The sequence below is a fragment of the Pipistrellus kuhlii genome, unplaced genomic scaffold (assembly GCF_014108245.1).
Source record: "Pipistrellus kuhlii isolate mPipKuh1 unplaced genomic scaffold, mPipKuh1.p scaffold_m20_p_4, whole genome shotgun sequence".
Lineage (NCBI taxonomy): Eukaryota > Metazoa > Chordata > Mammalia > Chiroptera > Vespertilionidae > Pipistrellus > Pipistrellus kuhlii.
Window position 1 is genome coordinate 37,094,921 of NW_023425540.1, and position 23,089 is coordinate 37,118,009.

The following is a 23,089-nucleotide window of genomic DNA, read 5'->3' on the forward strand; positions in this document are numbered from 1 at the left end:
ACACTTCTCCAAAGAGGACATACAGATGGACAGACATATAAAAAGATGCCCATGTCACTAATCATCAGTTTATGATTTGTCAGTTTTAATCAGCAAATTAAAATCACAGTGAAATATCACTTCATGCCTGTCAGAGTGACTATCCTATATATAAAAGCCTAATATGCTAAGTGTCTGGTTGTCTGGTTGGTTGTCCAGTCGTCCATTTAACCTTTCAAAGTGTAATGTGCTAATGATATGCTAAGGCAGCTTAACCGCTTGCTATGATGTGCACGGACCATCAGAGGGCAGATGCTCCAACTGGTATGTTAGCTTGCTCCTGAGTCCCTCCCTGGCCTGATCATGCACTGCTGGGGTCCCTCGGTGTAGTCTGCACCATCTTGCAATCTGGGATCCCTTGGAGGATGTCGGAGAGCCGGTTTCAGCCTGATCCCACAGGCCAGGCCGAGGGGCCCCACTGGTGCATGATTTCATGCAATGGGCCTCTAGTCATCAATAAATCAACAAACATATGTTGGCAAAGATGTGGAGAAAAGGAAACCCTTGTGCACTGTTGGTGGAATTCAGATTGGTGCAGCCACTGTGGAAAGCAGTATGAAGTTTTCTCAAAAAATTAAAAACTGGAACTGCCTTCTGACCCAGCAATTCCACTTCTGGAAATATATCTAAAAAAAAACCAAAATGCTAATTCAAAAGAATATATACACCCTTATGTTTATTACAGCATTATGTACAATAGCATGATCTGGAAACAAAGTGCCCATCGGTAGGTGAGTGGATAAAGAAGCTGGGGTAGATTTACACAATGGAATACTACTTGTTCATAAAAAAGAAAATATAACCTTTTGCAACAGCATGTATGGATCTGGAGAGCATTATGCTAATGAAATAAGCCAGGCATAGAAAGACCAATACCATATGATTTAACTTATATGTGGAATCTAATGAACAAAGTAATTTAACAAACAAAACAGAAGTATAGATATATAGAACCGACTGACAGCTATCAGAGGGGAGGGGGTTTGAGGGCTTGATGAAAAAAGGTGAAGGATTTTTTTTTTTTTTTTTAGCAGACTCTCAAAGAAATATTTGCACACCATGTCCATAGCAGCATTATTCATAATAGCCAACCCGGATGCCCATCAGCAGTTAAAAGGATAAACAAAAGGTTATTTATAAATACAATGAAATATCATTCCACTTAAAAGAAAAGAAATTCTGACATATGCTATACTTGGATAAATCTTGAGGACATTATACTAAAGGGAAATAAACCAGTTACAAAAAGACAAATACTACATGATTCTATTTACATGAGGTACCTAGAGCAGTCACATTCATAGAAAGAAAAAGCAGAAGGTTGCCTGGAGATGGGAGGAGTTGCTGTTTAATATGTACAGAGTCTGGGTTTTGCCCAATAAAAAAAAATTGTGGAGGTGGGTTGAGTAACAATCTGAATATATCTACCAGTACTAAACTGTACACTTAAAAATGGTTAAGATGGCAAATTTAATGTTATATTTTACCACAATTAAAAAAAATAAAGAAAGAAGTCCCTCATTTCCTCTCTCTCTCTCTCCCTCCTTCCTTTACTTCTTCCCTTCTGAATTTCTTCAGGATATAAGAGGTCCCCTTAACCTGACTCTGCAGACCAGCCTCCATGCCCACACATTTTGGAGCAGAGTGCACCAAGAGTTTTTGAAGGTGCCCACTGGCTGCACAGGTAGATCACTGCTACCACCAGACCTCTCGGGGCTGCTCCAAAATTTTGGGCCCCGTGCCGTCTGCAGCATGGCACCACCGCACGACTGCAGCCAGAGCCAGATAGTTGGCAGCAGCAGGGTTTTCTGCTGGAAGCTACCCATTTCCATCAGTGCAGTGGGCTCGAGCACAGGGTGCTGTCTACTAGCTCACGGGGTGGTGGATATTTAGGGAAACAGCAATCAGAGAAAGGGAGCCACTGGGAGGCGAAGGGCAAGTCATATCTGGGAAGAATTATCAGACAGGTTTTACCACCTTTATAAAATATGAACAACTGTATTGATCTGAGAAGAAAAACAAAACAAAACAAAAAAATCCCTCACCCTGTTAGCCTTTTCTAAATTGAGATGATAGCACTGTTATGCATTAAAAGATGTTATCAATCCCAAAGAGCAAATATGGTCTTTTACCAACTAATATCTGCTAAAATGTACCTGGCTGCATTGGAAATGTTGCAGCAGATTGGTGTGGCCGGGAATAATGAACCGCTGCACCCCATTGAAATGTAATTACACAGCCCTCTTGTTCTTAAACCTATAAGGTGAAAGAAAGATGAATAGTGAAAGTAAAAACCGCTGACCCTTCAAACTTTAATTTACGTTATGCATGCGCTCGCCCTTCTGATAGGTTTTAGAAAGGTCATAATTTAGGGTATTTTGCAGTTGATAAATGATCTGTATGTTTGTGTTCACACGCACCGATTGATTTGTTATAGCCAAAATATTGTTTCTATAACAACCCAAGGGCCCTTAACTAGACAAACGGCAAACTGAATCTGAGGGGAGGCCGAGGGAAATCTGGGCCTGCCTAGGAGGGGCTGGCCTTTGCCCAGGGACTCCAGGATGATGGAGTAGAGAGCCTGGGTGAGGATGCAAGGGTGAAATCATGGGAGGAGGAGTTGGTGGCCAGAGCAGATGGCGCGGTGGCTTTGGTTCTGGGCAGGCCCATTGGTTGTGGTCTCTTCAAGCCCTCTCAGCCCAGCATGGGTGGCTTCCACTGAAGCCAGAGCAAGTCTTATTGAGACTTTCAAGTTAAGCTCCCTTTGGTGCAAAGTAAGCCAGCGGGGTTGTTAGGGCAATTTTCCCGCCTTTCCAGCCTTGGAAGAGGCTCCTGTTTCCGGGCCCAGTTGATGCATTATGCATCAGGGCTGCCTGCAACTGACAGCCCCTCAGCCAACGTCGACTTGAAAAGCAATGGTGCTAATCAAAGCCGACACATTTGAATGTCCAGACACACACACAGAGAAATTTACTAATCAAAAAGTGTATTTCCTAGGGCTGTCTCCAGAGAAATCCGCGGGAAGAAATTGGAATAATTTATTAGCTTACAAGTTTTCGTTGACAGTTAGCCCAAAGCTATTTATCTCTGTAATAGAGAACGTCTCCAATGTGGCAAAATTGACCAAATCAAACAGCTTTGATCAGAAAATGAATCTGGCAAGCCTGCCTGTCGGAGGGTCCCAGGAGAAAGGGGGGGAAACAAACAAAAAGATTTAACAAGTGGTCAATCGGAGAAAGAGAGCAAGAGAAAGGGACTTGGGAGATGAACAGAGTGAGGGCGAAGGAGGCAGAAAAAGAATTTTGCAAAGCCACAGCCCCGGCTCTGGGATGAAGCGCTGAAGAAATATCTGGTGTTTCACATGATAACATTTAACATGGTGCTTGTGCATTCTCTGAGCCCTGCTGCCCAAACTGAGATGTGATTTTTATGGTAACAAGATGATGACAAACTGCAGAGGGAAGGGGCTGGCTGCTGCTGGGCAGTGAAGAAATAAGCGCAGGAAAACTCAGAGAAATGGCCCCAGGGCCTCTCGCCCCATGGATCAGCATTAGCCCATTTCTAGAAGGCGAAGGTGATGTGGACTCTACCCAGCCTGCCTCGGGGAGAATCAAGTGCTTGCCCATCAAGTATCAAGTTGGGTAAAGGACAATGTAACCATGTGTGAGTCCAAGGGGAGTTTGAGCTCCTCTCCTCCTCTCCCATGGGCAGTGCCAGGGAGGGCATAATGGGAGAGACCCATGGGGTGGGAGCCTGCACCATCGCTTTCTACCCTACTCTTTCCTTCCAAATGGGATACACACTGCCATCAGGGAGAGCACCGAACACAGCATTAAATCCAGTGGTGGATAGATGGATAAGGTACTAGGGGAGACCCTTCAAACATCATAGAATTTCTTTACATATTAAAGTGGGTCTCTCTATCACCAAGGTCGACCAACCACCACCTTCCAATCCCAGGTATCTTCTGTCGTGAACAACACTCCACTGCCAGCACCCAAGTGCATTCATTGGCAAGGTGTTGCTGCATTCAAGTAAAATGATTTGGAGGATGCTCCGGAAGTCAATATATTTGTCCTCAGAATAAGGGCTGAAAACCATCATCAATATCACCACTCACTTTATTCTAGAGAAGAGGTTTGTATAAGTTTTTTTTTGTTTTGTTATTAAAATGCACTAAAAAATCATGGTGAAGAGTTGGCAAAAGTATTTGCCAATCAAAAAATGCTAAAATATGAAGAAAGGCTTTCATCATAGAACATTCTGGGTAAGAATTGTTGTTGTTTTTAATGGTCAAGACTTATTTTTTTCTTTATTTTTATTGTTGGCACTACTACACATCCCCATTTCCCCCCTTTTTCTCCCCCTACTCAGTCCCTACCCTAACCCCTTCCTTCTGGCATCACCACAACTTGTCTGTGTCCTTGGATCTTTGGCTAATCCCTTCACCTTCCTTCATCCAGTCCTCCCTCATCCCTCCTTCCTCCTCTCTAGAATTGTTTGATGGGGACTTGAGATGGTCAAGTAGACTTGAAAGGGAGCACCATCTCTGAAGTCTGAGGACCCAGCTGGGATACTGTCTGCGACTTCCATCTCGGGGACACACTCTCCTTCTATGTAAACCATGTTTTGGCCTGAATGATTATTTCCTGCATAACAGGAGTTGTTGTGGGAATCAAGAGAAATGATTACCAGAAATAATAAAATAATTCAAGTCCTGCACAAATGCTAAGGGTTATCACTACTGTTTTGTCATGGGGGAAGAAGGATGATCAGCAATTTGCTTGATCAACCAAGTCCAACCTAACTGAGGAAGGCAGTGTCAGGAAACTAAGCCGAGCACCCTGAGAGCTGGCTTCCCAGCCATGATTCTGGGTGTTTTTCTTAGTAATAGGCATCGTGTCTTGTTTTTGTTTGTTTGTTTGTTTTTTAATATATTTTATTGATTTTTTACAGAGAGGAAGGGAGAGAGATAGAGAGCTAGAAACGTCGATGAGAGAGAAGCATCGACCAGCTGCCTCTTGCACACCCCCTACCGGGGATGTGCCCGCAACCAATGTACATGCGCTTGTCCGGAATCGAACCTGGGACCTTTCAGTCCGCAGACCGACGCTCTATCACTGAGCCAAACCAGTTTCGGCAGCATCGTGTCTTGTTTTTATCTTCCACCAGAGAACTGAGTTACAACCTCACAAGAAAGGGGTGGCCAAAGACCCGAAGCTTCTAGGATCTGTCTCCTTCAGACCATGTGCCCTTCCTCAGCTATTCAGGGGAAAGATATAGTTGGCTTTAAATCTTTGCAGGCTCCCAATTCAGGTTAAAGTCCCATGTCTGATCCATATGTCTGTGTATTCTTAGAATTATAACCCCTGGCTAATTGAGTGCTAAGGTAGATCAGCAATTTTGCTTGATCAACCAAATCCTACTTAATCTACTCGGTAAAAGGACTTTAGTGGACAATATCTGAAAGTGAAAGTGTTTCTAAACCATTCGAATGAAGACAATCAACTTGGTGTTATTGCTATTTTAGAGGGACTCAGGGGAAATAATATTGGGGCCAGTTCTGGGTTTGTTTGTTTGTTTCTATGATGACAAATAAGGTAGCTTAGCTTTATTTGACTAAAATTTGCAATCTATATTGTGCAGGATAATGGGTTAGCTTGAGTATTTGAATCAGGTCCTCCTGTGAATGCATCCAAATTGTCTCTTGTTTACAAGAATTACATTTTAATACTTGTCCTGATGTTGTGACAACCACATACCACAGATCTGCCCAGTTGTGTCTCATAGCAGCTTCCCTCTGATCCATGTTTACACTCTGCCTGGGAGCTGGACTAGCATACTGCTGTCTGCTGCATCCACAAGTTCCTTCGCCCTAGTCTCTCAGCAATCCCCACCTTACCTGGTTGGGACTTTTGCAGTGTTGGTGTGTGCTCTTCTCTCTGGTGACACAGAGTAGTGGGATCCAACTGATATTCAGCTGCAATGTCAAAGTGAGTGCAGCTGGTACCTGATGTCCAAGCAAGGTTTACTTAAGTATCACGATCTTCACATACTTTCTGATAAGTGGAGCCTCCAAATTCAGTGCCATCATTGACATTAATGTGTATCTGGAAGTCCCAGTCCTGTAGCCCTCTGCAAAGTTATTCCTTATCAGCTTTGATTTGGCACTGTCAAAGGTCATCTGGCATCCAGCAAGCAAGCCCTCATAACAAAAGACGGTTGAGCCATGGATTGCAGGTCCAGCAAAATAAAAGTCAACACTGCAATCAAGTTTACACATTCCTTCTTGTAAGAAGACTTACTTTACCACTTTTCTTGCCTGTGTTTGAAAAGATGGTATCAAATGTTAGCTTCAAACCTAGACACACCTTGTCTTCAATTGCAATTTCTGTTCCCAGAAGGTTAGCAGTGTTCCATTTCTCGGTGAAAGTCAGACCATAAAAACCATTCATATTTGGCCTCCACGGTCCCGGTAACTTTACCAGTGTCTGTACTAGATGAGCCAGATGTTGAGAATTTTACGCCACTGCATGAAATTTTGTTTGCACGTGCAGTTTCACCAGCCCAAAATCAAATCCTTTGTTGAAAACATCTCTGGCAGCTTTGTCAAGGTCAGCATACAATGGGGAATACACATTGGCTGCTGTGCATCTTTGTCCATAGTTGCCATGGCAAGGCCATGGGAAGAGGTGATTTGTTCCTAAATGGCCATGCGGACTGATGGCAATCCTGCCTGCTGGGTGGGCCACCTTGGTCTATCGGCGGGGAGTGGGGGGGTGGGGAGAGGAGGGAGACAGAGGGCAGAAAGGACAGGTTGTCTTTATATGTTGTTACAGGTGACTTTGCCTTTCCTTTCTGCCTTGGCTGGTCACACCCTGAGAAACCTGTGTTCCCATTGGCATCTGTCTCAGTGGTAGTTACTCAATGAGTGATTGTCCACTAGCTGACTTTCAAATTCTTGCAAATCCACCAAGCTAACTAGGATTCAGTACCACATTTAACAGTTAAGAGAAGCACTTGATTTTCAGAAACTTTGTCATCCAAGGTTGACAAATACAAAAGGCATAATCATTCATTTTAGGGTGTGGTAGGAAAATAATAACACTGCCTAAAATGCTCAGATGATAAGTTATCTTATCATCTCAGCATTTTACCTCCCCTTTTATGTGGCACTACCTCCCCTTTTATGTGGCACTCAATAATTAAGACTTGACTTGTGTAGATTATTTAACAGATACTGACTGGGTACCTACTAGGTGGCAGGCGCAGACCTACAATTGAGGTTATAATGATGAACAGGTAATAAGAAAGTTAACACATCATTTTCAAGTATAGTAATTTACATATTTTATAAATTTTTAAAAATACATTTTTAATGGTTTCAGAGAGGAAGGGAGAGGGAGAGAGATAAAAACATCAATGAAGAGAGTCATTGATTGGCTGCCTCCTCCACACTCCGTACTGGGGATCAAAGTCCTCAACGCTGAGGACTTGTGCCCTGACCAGGTATTAAAGCATGACCTCTTGGTTCCTAGGTTGATGCTCAACCACTGAGCTCTGCCAGCTGGGTTCCTTTTTTCTTTATTTCTATGACACTTCATTCTTCTGGTTTTCAACCCAGTTCCTTCTGGGGCTAACCCTGGGTCTCTTCTCAGATTTTCTTCACTCTCTCCCCAAGTGATCTCACTAGCTTCTAGCTTTAATATCACCTGTGTGTCTAGATGATCTGGGGGCTCTAAGGAGGCATCTCCCCTAGTTGAAGTCTAAGACTTGCCCAAATTCAGAAAGCTAGTTATCAAGTCTTGCAGATCTCAAAGTCTTGCCAGTCCAGAGATATTTCCAGGATGGCAGGCACTATCCCAGAACTGAGAAACCTGACTTATCTTTGTACCTCTCAACTCCCCCCCCAGGTCTTGAGCCACAGAGGATTGTGTCATTTCAATGTCAAACACCATCACAAGACAATAGTGTTTTCTTTTCCCACCAAACCGGTCATGTTTCCTATAGACGTGTGTGTGTGTGTGTGTGTGTGTGTGTGTGTGTGTGTGGAAGGCTTGCCCCTGGCATGATTCACTCATTCTCTGAGGCATGAGATTTGATTACCAGTCTTTTGATATGCATGACAGCAAGCGTTAATATTTGCCACAGAATTATCTGGCCCCCTTTGAAATTCATCTACAATGTTAGGCTCTCTGACCCCTAGAGGTAGGGAATGCCACAGGCTGACTTCATGCCACTTAGTGCTGCTGCCTCCTCTATAGCAACAAAGCCTTCTTGAAATATAAGACATAACACCAAAGACGTGCCTGATTCCTGGGGTAAATATTACAGTTCATTGAAGCACCAGCTTACTTTATAAAATAACTAGTTAGCAACGATCTTAATCTCCCACCTAAGCCTGCAGTTCGTCTTCAGCATAGGAAATGTCTTTTGGTTGTAAATGGCATCCTTGGGTCATTGTTTTTAAAAGGGCATACAAAACAAAACAAAACAACAACTGAAACCAGTTTGGCTCAGTGGATAGAGCGTCAGCCTGCGGACTGAAAGGTCCCAGGTTCAGTTCCAGTCAAGGGCATGTACCGTGGTTTCGGGCACATCCCCAGTAGGGGGTGTGCAGGAGGCAGCTGATCGATGTTTCTTTCTCATCAATGTTTCTAACTATCTCTCTCCCTTCCTCTCTGTAAAAAAACAAAACAAAAAAACCCCCCCAAAAAACCAATGCAATTTATTAAAAAATAAAATATTCAACTTAAAAAAAAAACAAAAAAAACACCACAACAAGAAACAACCACCAAGAATCACTGGTTAATATGTTTATTACCTTACACATCTTTCTCAGCTTTCCCCCTACTTACTAGTGGACTAGAAAAAACATCCCCCCCACTTCTTTCAGCCTTTAAGTCCCTTGTCCAAAGGTATTGCCGCTTTCTAACTTCTAGGCGGCAGAGGGCTTGAATATCTGAAACTGTTGGCTGGGAGAGGCAAAATCTAAAATGTAAAAAGCAGGCGTTTCTCCCCCTCCTCCCCTTCATTTCCTCTCTGGAAGTTCAATGGCCCCTCTTCATACCGCCTCTTCTAATATCCATCATTAAAATCCATTATTCAACATAATATCTTTTAAACTGTTGACAAGGAGCCACTTTCGAAGCGTGCACTCCCTCTGCCCCCAACCCCTCCTGCCTCCTCCCAGATGGGCCTGTGCTTGTTGTTAGAGCCACTATCATCCTCATTCAACTACACCTGGCCTCGCGCTTCTGCCCTCTCATCAGCCCATTTCAAAACACTGTCTCTTTATAATGTAAGCTTTTCTTGTGCTTTTATTTTCTCTATACACCACTTGTCACACCGTATAATGTAAGCTGGACAATGGTGGCATAGACAACATAACAACTGAATACAGCTATCTACCATGGAACCACTAATGGGTAGCCTGCTTTTTTGCAGGCTTCTTACAAACGAAAATAAAGATGAGGATAAAGGGCAAGGCTGGGGAAAAGTTAATAGGACCTCACAATGCAAAGACTTAACCTCGGTCTCCATCAACTCATTTCTGAGTTGTATCACCAGCCAGAACCTTCTCTACTCATCTAAGACCAAGTGTCTTGTCAGAGCTAAAAAAAGAATCACTTTTTTCCCCATGCTGAGTTAAAATATAAACTTAGAAGTCACAGTTCATGATGAAGATGGTTATACATTTTGCAAATACTAAAAAGATATTAAAGTTGGTACAGTTATATGAAATCAGAATAGTTACATAAATGTGTAATGAAAAGAAGCAATTTTGTTGTAACCAATTTTTAAAAATACACAAAGATAATATCTATGGTTTATGCTGTTCCTGACATTTTGATAGTGTTTTTATTTCTTGGCATATTAGGTTAATGTTCAAGGTCCACTCTGTTTTTCAGCTTGCAAAATTAATGTCTAAGTGCCAATATACAGGAAATCAAATCTTTTTATTTTAGGCTGACTTGCTTTCAATGACTAGAATCAACATATCCAGCCATCCACACATTTCTCAAAGTAAAAAAGCAAAAATGGTGTTTATTCTCCTAATATTTGTTGAGGGCTTACTATGCCAGGTATTGTCATAAAGGCCTTGATATATTAGTTTTATTCTCATGGTAACTCTACGTGGTAATAATGTTAATACTCCCTAGTGGTTAGTTGAGGAAACTGAGGCCCAGAGAGGATAAGTCAGTTGTCTGAAGTCATAGAATAAATTTGCCTCTGGAGCCTAGGTTCATCTTGACTAATTTCAACATTGCCTCCATCATGGAGCTGGTCCAGTAGATCAGAAAACCAGGTAAGCTTTCTTGACATTACTAGAGAATGATTTCAAACAATCCATATAATTAAGCAATGTATATAATCATGTACAGTTCTGACTGTCAGGGAATTCAGCATTATAGGAGTACTTTAATCAAGAAAAGATGCTTAAAGATAGTAGTAATATGTAATTTAGAACAATTATGCTGAATAAAAATCTGTGTGGTAACAATAAAACCGCATCATTTTAATTCCTAAATTTGGAAAGGGTGTCTTTAGGATTAGCGGGTTCTCAGCATATCAAGTAAGGGCAATGGGAATAATTTGCTGTGTGACTCTAGGCAAGCTCATTACCCCCTCTGGGCCTCAGTTTCCTTGTCTGTAAGAAATGGGTTAAATTAGAAAATTCTGTGGGTCTCTGCTGGCTCTAACATCCTGAGAGATGACTGTGTCTCCATGCTCAAGCAGTAGGACACATCTGCAAACTGTCCAGCTTCTGGAAGGATCTACTCAGCAGGAGAGGAAATACCCTGACTATATACTCGGAGGGAGACAGGTAATGAGGACCTTTCCCAGCCGAAGTTCCTGGGGCATTTTCATATGATGCTCAAAGCAACCTTTTCTTACTTGGGTGCATCTTCACTGAGGAGCTTCATTAAACATCAGGACAGATGGCATCTTTCACTTCTGCTAATTCTGAGTCCTAGTGACATCCTTCCTCTCTAACTTCTAAATTGTTTGATGGAATTGACTAATGTTTTTTCTAAAGTCGTATGCTCTCATTTATCTATTTCCCTAGAATCTCTGTTTCTCTTTTATATTTAAATTGAGTTACTCAATCAATTTTACTATCATCTACTCTCCAGTTGATTAAATCCTAAATCTTATCATCAGAGTATTTTTGGGAGATGATATGTTATAAAATTTAAAGTAATTTTTAATCACCATCATAATATGCTCATAATTGCATTTTCCATAAAGTTTTTAAACTTACGGAATCCTCATTGAAAGCTGAGTTTGAACCCAAACACTTATCACTGGATTTCCCCAAAAATGTAATACCATAGGCTTCTTGCCTTTAATAACTTATGTTTTGTATCTATTTTATATGGAGTTAGGAAAAATACTACGGTATATTTTGACATCTCCTAGGCATAGTGAAAATAATACCAGAGAAATACAGGATGAGGATGCTCATAATCAATATAGTAATTTGTACTTGATGTATGATATTGAGAAAAAAATTTCTAGAATTAAATCAACTATTAAATTAATGAAATATCAGATGGCCAATGTACAGGTCTCTGTCATGTTAGTTTAGCATATTAAAATCACAACATTTATTTTTAACTAGACACAAAAGTCACAGACTACAGTTTTTCCTGATGCAACCCTTCTGGCCAGGAACCTTCACTCAGTTATGCAGCCTAAGAGCTTATTTGCTTCTGAAGATGTGAATGTGGTCTCTGGAAAGAGCACAAGAGTATGCTGCAGGGCAGATCAGCTCAAACCAATTTTGTTCATTTGACTGACCTCAATGGCCAAGACCATAAGTCGACCAACAAAATTGCTTAATGTATTCGTAAACCAACTTAGCCAGACAAAAGGCCTAAAACCAGCAAGCCAGTTGAGGTGTGTGGACAGCCTTCATTTAAAACCCAGTAGAAGAGAAGCTGCCCGTCATTCCTGTCCCTTCTGACAACAGGAGCATGGCCCAGGCTGGAGCAAACCTCAAAGTCTGAGCTTCTCGCTGAACACCAGAGCCAGTCCTTACACTTTCGCAGGAACAGCACAGGGAAGCTGTAACACAGCCCCGTTTCACCGGCTCTGGGTACCAACAGGCCTGGGCCTGCCAAGGGCACCTGTTAATTCACAGCAGTAGGTTGCTAAGAGGAGTTGAGGTGCTCTGAATCACAGCATCTCTGCTCAGTGGATACTTCCCAAGCAGATGCTCTTTTCTGTTGTCCACTAATCATCCCACATCCATCCTGTGTATTCTTGAACAATCATACCTGTTGACATTTTGCTATCACAAGAAAAGCCCTGAAAGATGAGAGGAGAACCCATTGAATTTATTTGTGCTTTTAGTTATTTCTGAGAGAAAGGTGGTATTGCAGCAATCCATTAATGCTGTGTATTGTGTCAAAGCAAAAAGTCTGTCACATAAAAGCACCACCTGTAGCTACTCTTGAAAGGAAAGTCCTTGGCAAACAATGGCCTGATTGAGCCAGTTTAATCAGGCAGGAGTCAAGATCACTGAGACATAAATTAAGCATTCATCCTTGAGTAGCAGCCAAGCAGCCAAAGCCCCCATAATCCCAATTAATCCCATTTTGTGAGGTCGCCCTTGGGCCAAGGGCAGAGGGGGAGAGAATTTGCACACGCTGGTTCCGCATCAGCTCTTTACCTTTCCAGGGGGTGGGTCTGTAATAAAGGAGCGCACCTATGCAAGTTCCTGTTCCCACACTGTGGCAGCCAGAGCCCTCCCCCACTCCGCTCTGCGTTCTGTCAGCTAGAATTTGCTTCAAGGACACTCTACACTTTCAGGAGAGTTATATACTTGGGCTCCTCTGAAGACAGACATGACTCTGTTTCATTCTCCTTTGTTTGTACAATTGAATTGGCTTACTGTCACCTACTCCCGCAGTCACACAGAGTGAGCAAGGGAGCCACAATCTCCTTGGAACTCATTTTTTTGCCAATAGAGTCTCTGTTCGGGAGGAAAAGTTGTCTTGCTTCCCAGGGATTGGAAATTTCCCCCCAGAGATCAGCCATTCTGTCCACAAACAGCATTAGCCTAAGGGGGGCCACTGCTTACTTCTCTTGCTCCAATGGGAAGGAAACTCAGTCTGCTCTCTGCAAGCGTGTCCTCACCTTGGCTGCAGATTCACAGTGCTCAGGTCCCTTCTCACTTTAACAGAAGCCCAGACACCAGCTGAGTGGGAAGGGCTCTGTGTAGGAACCTGCTGGCTCACTTCCCCTCTTCTTTGGACACACAAGTGGGTCCTTGTCTCCCAGATTTCCTTATAGTTAAGGGGGAAGTAAGATGACATAGAAGTAGGCTTTCTCCAGTGAACATGAGCACAATTAGTGGGTATCACTTCTCTACATACTCCTCCATGTTCTTTTCCCCTTTCTGACTGAAATGGAAACGTGTGTGTGTGATGTGTGCGCATGTAACTACATGGGATTTCTCCCAACCATATTTTCCCAACCTCACTCACTGTTCTATTAGATGAGCAAGAAATAAACTTCCATTGTGCTGAACAACTACATGTTTGGGTTTATTGGTTTCTACAGGCTTACATGCCCAAACCATACAGACTTAACCCTCACACGGCTCTGGACTGCCAATCTTTTCTGGCCAAGGGTCAAGAGAGAGCGAGAGGCCAAGGAGGTGAGGGCTCCTCAGCCCAACCTGAAGCTTTCAACCCTGAGCTTCAGAAACTCCTAGACAGTAATGGGCCTCTATTCCAGTAGCTCTCTGCCCACACCCATCTTTTCCCACAAGTGAGCCCTTAGACTGAGTTCTGAGGGTTCTTCTCCATCCAGAAGGATAGGCCTTTTTGGCTTTAGCTCCGCTGAGTCATTTGTGACTCGGGCCTATGAGTCAAGCCCCCTGAAGTGATGGAGAAGTAAGCCCTGACCTTCTGCAAGAATTGGGTTGAAAAGAAATCTGCACACACATCACTTCTGGGGAGAAGGAAAGGCACTGAAACATTTCTGTGGACCTTGTTTTAACTGCCACTTGAAGTCCCTGTCACTTGAAGTCTTTGCTTCTTCAAGAGTGACAAGTTTAATTTACAGAATTTCAGTTAATTGTTTAAAAATTATTTTGATAAAAATAAATAAGGAATGTTTCCTATTATGTTTATCTTTGAAAATGCTAAGCATTACATTGTTTAGAAGAAGAAATAGAAAATAGTACTAGCGTTCTCATGACCAATATACTGGTGTCAAGAGATTAGACCTAGGAGATATAATGAGCATTAAGAATAGGACAAATGGGATATTAAGCACTTTGATAAGTGTTAAGTTTAAAGAAAAAACATCTGTACTTCAAGTAGATAGGGCTGTTTTGTGTTTTTGGTGTGTGTGGGGGTTTTTTTTAAGAAAAAATATATATTTACTTCAAAGAATCAGACATGTTAACAGGTAAGATAGAGAAGTTATAGCTCATAAAAAACATTACTTAAGAGAAAAAAATGTTGTGTTACTCAAACTCATGAATACTCATTTCATGTTTTGTGAAACTCTTCAGTTATTGATAAGAAGTTACAAAGGAGGGAGACAGTATACTTCTGCAGATAAGTCTGCTCCCCCTACATAGGTAACTCAGTTAGAAAACTGAGTTTCTTCTGATTGTTTCTTCCACTGCTTGTGGGAATGTAAGCAGTGGAAGAGATAGTTTCTAAAAATAAAAAAAATAAAAAAAGTTATACTTATATCATATGACTTAATAATTGCACCCTGGGCATTTATGCCAAATAAATGAAAACTTGTGTCCACATAAAACCTATACACGATTGTTCATATCAGCTTTATTTGCAATAACCAAAATGTCCTATGATAGATGAATGATTAAACAAACTCTAGTACCATGGACTATTTATTACTCAACAACAAAAAGGAACCAACTATTGATATATGCAACAACTTGGATGGGTCTCAATGGCATTATCCTGAGTGAAAAAAATCAATCTCAAAAGGTCACATACCAAATGATTCCATTTACTAGTATATAGCATTCTCAAAATGACAAAATTATAGTGATTAAGAACAGACTAGCGATTGTCAGAGATTAGGGATTGCAGCGGAGAGGGAAGTTGGTAGGAAAAAATCAGTTTCTAATTCCCACTCCACATGGTATAAGAAATTTTTTAATTTAAACTTTTAAATATTTCTGTGTTTTCAGATGTGTAAAATATTTTTGAAAAGAAGTAACGAATGCCACTTTCAGAATAAAGGTAATGCAAAGCATATTTTTCATATGAAAGAGGAAATCAGATCAATTATTTTAATCAGTGGTTTAAATAGTGAGGGGATATCCCAGTTGATACATAAGACAATCTATGGGGGACTGGGAAAGAAATAGTAGAACATCTATTTCTATTTATTACATGTATTGTACTTTTAAAGTTGCTATTTTGTAGTATCTTGAATACTGCATAGAATGTATTACTTTCATAGTACCAATATGTTATTTATACATATATAAGTAAATATGAATATTTGGGCATGCAAGCTCAAAAAATTTTTCCTGGTAGGAGTGCATGAAAGAATATTCCCTGACAAATATAAGGACAGCCTTGTTTGCTTGTTTCCTGATTGCCCTCAACTATCTGTGGCCTAGAGTTCTGCCTTTGGTTTCCTTCTCACTCAACATGCATCTCATGAGTTGGAAACCAACCTTCATAGTTGTAACTGCTGTCACTATGCTAAAAGGGTAAGACTATCTCCAGACTATATCATGCGTCTGGGCAATTTTCATTAAATTGCCCACAGAGCGTATTCCATCAGTGTGGCTCCAATAAGTAAGCACACCATCCCCCCTCAAATTGAGCTCAATATCTTCCAACCCTCCTCATTTTTAACCTGCTCCTTTTATTATATTCCTCATCCCTGCCTATAATTCACATGATCACCTTAGCCAGAAATATGGTGGTTATGCGAGATTTTTTTCATTTCTCTTTCATTTTACATTGTTAATTTTTACTTTGTATCATCTCTAAATTCTTCCATGTATTAGATCTCCACAAATCAGCAAGGATAAACTTCAAATACATAACATAAAACAAGTTGCAAAAAGAAGCATCATAGAACATGTAAAATTTAAATATGTAAAACAATACTGTCTATTGCTATGGACACATACATGCCTCTATAAAGTAAAAGTCATGCATGAAGATAAGATACCCTACTTAAGGACACCAATTATCTCTAAGGAGGAAAGCAAGCAGAAGAATTGGGAATAAGACTACATTTCTTTTTTAAAATGGCAAATGTTGACTATGTTAAAGCTGGGTGATGGTCACGGGGATATCAGTTACATGAAGTTTTCTGTATGGTTGAAATACTTGATAACTAAAATTATTTCTCTAAGGGAAAACAATACTACTTCCTTTCCTCAACTACCTACCAAAGTTCCTAGTCCTAGTTCAAGTTCCTGGTATTTCTCCTTAGATTATTACAATATTCTCACTGATCTCCCAGCCTCCATTTTTGTCTTTCTTGAACCCTTCCATTACACACAGACAAAATAAACATTCCAAAATGAAAATTGGAGCAATTATATCTATTATTGGCCCATTCATGGGTCTATATCAGTTGGAAAATGCCATAAAAATGCTGAATAACAATCACAAAAATCTCAGGTGCCCACAACAATAAGCATTTATTTGGTCTACAGAGGTCACGTGGGGGTGGGCAGTGGTAGGCTGACCCAGGCTGGGCTTGGCTGGGATGAGTTGACTCTGGTCTACATGGCTGGCCTCTTACTAGCCTGAACTGTCCTTCTTGTGGTGAAGGCAAAGATGTAAGCAGGAAAATGAAAACACACAAGACCTAGGCTTGGAGCAGGTACACCATCACTTACACCTCATTGTATTGCCCAAAGCCAGTCACCTGGTCAAGAATTACAGAAATATTATCAATATTTATATCTCTAATGATAAGAACTACAAAGTCACATGGCAAAGAGTATGGTTGCAGAGAGGGGTGAAGAATTGGGGCTAATACCTAATCTTTCATAGACCCTAGCATTTAAAGATAAATTTTCTTCCCTTAGTGAGACACGGACAGTAATCCATGAATGTACCCTGAGCCAATCCTCATTACCTGTTGCTCTACCCTTTGTTTTCCATGCTGAAGTCATTCTGAACTTTCTGCATGCCCTTGAATACGTTCTGCTATTTATTCTCTTCTTGACTTAGCATATGTTACTCTTTCTGTTTTCACCAGGTAAATGCCCACTTATTATTCTTCATGGCCTCAACTCCTACCTTCTTGTCCAACCCCTTCTCAGGAACACCAATTTTCAGCTCCCACCATCATCTCTGCAAAATTAAAAACACATCCTCTACCTTAATTGTAATATGGATATCAGCACCACTCTTTTTAGACTATAAATCCTTCGAGGACAGAGATTTGCATCTTTTATGACTACCACTTTTATTGAGGATCAATAAATGTTTGGTGAATAAATACAATCTCTGGCTATTGGTTAAACTTTCCTAGTTTCTAGAAAAAAATAAGGTGCCCTCTGACTATAGGAGATCAATTGGTATAGTTTTCAAGGCAAATTAAACTCTAGTTGTAAATTAATACATTGATATCATTGATAAATGATACATTTGATAAATGGTAAAAACATTTATTTAACTTAGAATCTGATCATTTTTAAATTAATTGTGCCAGGGGGTCTCAATCATGGAGCCACCAATAAGATGCCTTGTATTCAGGTGAGGAAGGGGTATGATCCAGCCGACCTTACCCATTATGTTAGTGGGCAGTGCAACTTGAGGGTGGAAGAGACCTGAGGTGCATTTGCCTTATGAAACTGTACATCAGTAAGATGTGTGAAGAAGTCTTTGTCCACTGTGCTATTAGAGTCATCAACCCCCAATTCTTGAAAGAAGCCCTAAAATCAGGTTGTGATTGAGACCTCTACTATCCATTCTTCAATCCGCAGGCCAATGCTGTATCCACTGAGCCAAACTTGCTAGGGCTTACTATCCATCCTTATAGGAGAACAAAGAGAGGAACTGAATCCATGAATGGCTATCTTTGGAGTCCAAATGACCTACTGTGTTGTTATGTTTGAAATCACACATACTTTTCTTGGTCAATACACTTTCGCTTTGAAGTAATGAGTACTGACTCCTTTAACAAATCATTGGGTTTTGTGTTCAAGGATAGACCCCCAAACAGAAACACCCTACTGTTATACCACATGGATTTATAAACAATCAAAAGGCAGAGTCAGGGACAAAAGTGAGCACAGACCACACAGCTACAAACAATGGGATCACTATTACTTGTTTGCTTGTTTCTTCAGGGGGAAATATAAATCAAAGAACAAAAAAACCCAAACTCTATACTCAACCAAGATGCATAAATGACACCACCAAGGCTTATCACATTCAAGAGAGCTAATTACAGCATTAACAATACTTTACCACTATGGGCAGAGAGGACTAGCTGCTTCATCTGCTGCTTCTATTTCTAATTTCCTTATATTCAGGAAAATGTACAAAATGATTTTATTTCAATATCACATGCCACAAAGCAGAGCTCATTTGGGTGGTTCTGGCAAAGAGATTGTTCATCAATGTTGTTAATGTACACTGGAAGACATCTGATGTGAAATTCATAATTGAAATGTTATGAGCAGTTTAGCATATGGATCCTTCACATCCACTTAATTGCCAGTTTAGTAATAATTTTATGTAATGAGGCATTATTAATAATACGTGAAATACTAAATTGACGTAATGCCCTAAAAACATAATATGGCATTTGCCACTGAAAGAATATTATGATTCCAGGTGTCTTTATGATGATTTAAAAAACATATGTGATATTACAGAAAATTTAAAATTAATTGTTAGACCCAGCTTGGTTATGATATAGTTAAAATTCATTCTCTAAGTTATAATCTTTTTTTTTTTTTTTTTTTTTTTACAAAAAGTACAAATCTTTGACTGCCCTTTATGGACTCCCATTGCAACTGCTGCTGGGAGCTCTCTTGCCATTGGATGTTCGCCATCCTGTTCCTTCTTTGCTGAGGTGGCATCTGAGATGGCAGAAGGAGAGAGTGAGACAGAACAGTTGAAAGGTTTGTCCTAACTCAAACACTAAAAAGACACAAGAAATCAGAAGCCAAATGCTCTCTATTGACACACTCAAAATTTCATCACACTTCAGGAATTTTTTCAATAGCTTAATATATTCCCTAAAACTTCCTGATTAAGGCTCTGGTCATCATTTGCAAGGCCTGAGGGAAGAGTGCAAATGGAGGCTCACACACCATAAGTTCACTATTTAAAAGCTATAAATGAAGCTATTACATAAAATATGATCTTTTCTACCTTGACAAATATCCTGTCACAATGACGAAATGAAAAGGTAGATAAAAAGCCTTGCTTTTTGTATGACTAAAAGTCATATAAAATATAAAATATCAAAGACAACTAAATCTAGTTTTTATTGTCCATTATTTCTGTTGTTCCATTGTTAGATTGGTGATATCTGGATGAGTAATAAAACAAAAATATGCATAATTCACAAAAAACTAAAATTCAGTCCATAAAATTTGTCTTTCTTGTTTTTCTTTGCTTTTGGCAAAGTTACTAAAGATGCTGTTATAATGAACATCTATATGTATAAAACTCTAAGCAACCAGAACAACAGGAATGACTGGAACGACTGGTAGCTATGAGGTGCACTGCAGGGGGGCAGGCCAGCCAGCCAACTTCCTGTGGCCCCTCTTCCCTGCTGGCCCCAGCCCTGGTCAGCCCCTCCCCCCACCCATGCACAAATTCATGCACTGGGCCTCTAGTTTTTACATAACTTCTATTCTATTAGCACTAATGATCTAAATGACTAAAAACAGAATGTAATTATATTCAGAATGAAAATTTTAATATATTTTCATAACATATAAATTAAATATAAAAATTAATATTTTTGCATACTTTCTAAGATTTATTTCTCTTTTAGAATATTCAAAGTGATGCATTGAACTTAAAAGGCAGAATGAAAATTATAATGAATAAATATTGAAATTTTAAACCCATTTATTCAAATAATGCCAAACTTTTTTATTTAGTATTTTGAAATTTTAAATAAATTTTATTAAGTATTCTATAAAGATGAAACTATTGCATTTAGAGCATTAATTGTCCATTTGGTTGCTATGTAAAGAACTAGCATCACATTTCTAAATGTATGTCTAGATAAATATGTCTATAAAGATATCTATAGATATTTAAGAATAACATGAATTATTTAATACTGCAAAAAGTCCCTAAGCCACTATGTGCGACCATTGCAAATATTGCACTAACTTGTGAACCTGGAATTGGAACTCCACTGGAACATAGAAGAGAAGTAAAAAAATGGATACTTGCACTACTGGGAAACAATATTTCATAGAATAAGAGTCTATTGCATTCATGCTGACAGGAAAGATTTGACAAGTTAATTAATTTGTCTTTTCTCTTATCTAAGCACTTCAGCCACTTAAATGCCCCTGCTCTCCAAAGCAGTGTCTGTCTTTGAAGCTGAAAGTGGCACAACCCACAGATTTTCTCAGTTACCTTTTGTTTCGAAGACACAGGGCAGGCCACATGGAAAAGTGTTTTGTGGGGTCCAGCTGGTGTGGCTCAGTGACTGAGCATCAGATACCTAAGAACCAGGAGGTCACGGTTTGATTCCCTGTTAGGGCACATGCCTGGGTTGCAGGCTCGGTCCCCAGTAGGGGGCATGCAGGAGGCAGCTGATCAATTATTCTCTCTCATCATTGATGTTTCTATCTTCCTCTTCCTCTCCCTTCCTCTCTGAATGTGTATGTGTTTCCTGGGGCCTGACAAGTTTAGTCAGATAAACTGATGTGCAGGGGCTTGGGCTTCCTATCAGCAATGAGCACTGAATCCCAAAGGAAGAGGTGCCCATGTGTTCCTTAATAACTGTGTGTGTGTGTGTGTGTGTGTGTGTGTGTGTGTGTGTGTGTGTGTGTGAGAGAGAGAGAGAGAGAGAGAGAGAGAGAGAGAGAGAGAGAGAGATTGATTGATTATAGGGTTTTCTAAACTGTAGGTACTATAACAAGGCCAGCTCTTGCTTGGCTCTAATCACAGCGCAGCATGTGATGGCACATTTACACAGAAAGGTGCTAAAATAACATTAGTTGCTTCCACACCAACAAATAACACTGCCTCAAAGATGCTAAAACTTTCCCCTACACACTTCCCTACTTGAGCCAGACTATCGCTCAAGTCTTCCCTCATCTCTTTGTGGTATGTTTGGGGGAGTGACAATCATCTTTGGAATTCTGTGTCTACGTCCAAGGCTGGTTTAGCGGGTTCACATTGCCAGAATGCTTGTTAAAGTATTGAAACACCTCCATATTATATGTTAAACAATGGTTTCCCTGAACTCCACGTGTGCCTCCCACCTTCCTCCCTTCCCTGGGACCTTCTTCACATAGAATCTCTACATGACCCTGCTTCAGTGTGCTTCTCGGTATTTTTAATATCACCCTTGAATATGGCATAGAGCAAAAGGGAAATATAGGCGACACTGGATTAACACCATCAGAACTTGTTTCCAAAAATATATATTTAGCAGAGCACCATTGGCAGGATATTGCTAGGATATTTCTGGATGGCACCAAGTGATCTGGCTAAAGGAGGAGAAGAGATGCCCTTTCTTTGTGAGGTTGGCTATTAAAATCTGATTCAGGGTCAGCTAGAAGGAGAGCTATTTCCATACTGACAGATGTTCAGTGGCTTTTGTCAAGTGAGTTGGTGGCCTTTATCCACTTCCAAGTGGCCAGATGTCCAAATCACTAAAATCACTACTCGAAGCTGATGTGTGATCTGATTAAGGTACTTCTTAGGCTTTTTGGCTCAGAGTTTATAACTGAATTGGAGTGGATATTGAGACAGATACATAAAGAAGAACTACAGCATATTCTGATTCCAAAACCATCCTAGATGTCTCAAGGTGCCCAGTATTAACTTGTTTTGCAGATAAACCTAGAATTTAACTTTCATGAGATGTTATTTTAGTACCTGGAGAAAAGTCTGCAAGAAAAAAATTGGTTATTAAAAGTAATTGTGTTATTTCAGTGTTGTATATATCTTGTACTGAATGTTCAGCAAAGGCTAGCAAGAGTAAAAGGAAGAAGCTAAGATAACAGGACATTTTCCAAATTGAAATCGCTTGTTTTGATTTCAAAATCCAAGTTAGCTTAGCCTCTTCCAAACCCGGATTGAAGGTGGCCTAGGGTTTCTTTCAGCATCACTATTATGAAATGGACTCAAGTTTTTTATATGCATTTTTATAATGTTGCATGTTCAGAGGCAGATCCAGGTATTGTGGGTCTGCAAGCTTATACAATTTTGGAAGTCTCTCTTTAAGAAGAAAAATACAGAATCATAAATTCAAAGTTGCTAGGGTCCCCACCAGGGCCTAAAAAGGGGGGCCCTGCAAGGGAAGGGCCCTGAGTATAAGCTGCACTGGCATCATGGTAACCTACCTCTTCTTTACAGCTTGCCCATGTGGTTGCACCAACAGACTTTGTGCAGCTGTGACCTTCGATTTTACATTTTGTTTTAGGTTCTTTGCTGTGCTGTTGTGCCTACCTTAAGAGAAATGCAAGTTGGGCAAAATCTATGAAGTTTACATAGCAGGAAAAAATGGATTTTCTGTCATTTAAGAGAGATTTTATTAAAGGGCCACTCCCATAGAGAGGCTTGATGAAATATGTGCTGTGTGGCCATATGATAAAGGGGTTGAATTTGTGCTGATTTCTTCAAGCTTAAAAATGGGGACAACTGATATTCATATCTGAAAAACTCTTTCAACCCAACTATACTGTATAAATCCCTGTGCATTTTGGGACTTAAGGGAGGGAGAGCAGGCTGATTTTTTATTTATTTTTTTATTTTTTTTGTAAATGCTCACCTCCTTTATTGAGCCATGCGTGGCAAAAGATGGGACAGGGATTGACACTACACTGCCATTCTCACACAGAGATTTTTGTGAGATGATATTT

General features: G+C 40.3%; 1 pseudogene; it reads right to left on the reverse strand.

The window, feature by feature from the left end:
- Window positions 1-5,873: 5,873 nt before the first annotated feature.
- On the reverse strand, window positions 5,874-12,333 carry LOC123651199 (annotated as a pseudogene).
- Window positions 12,334-23,089: the final 10,756 nt, after the last annotated feature.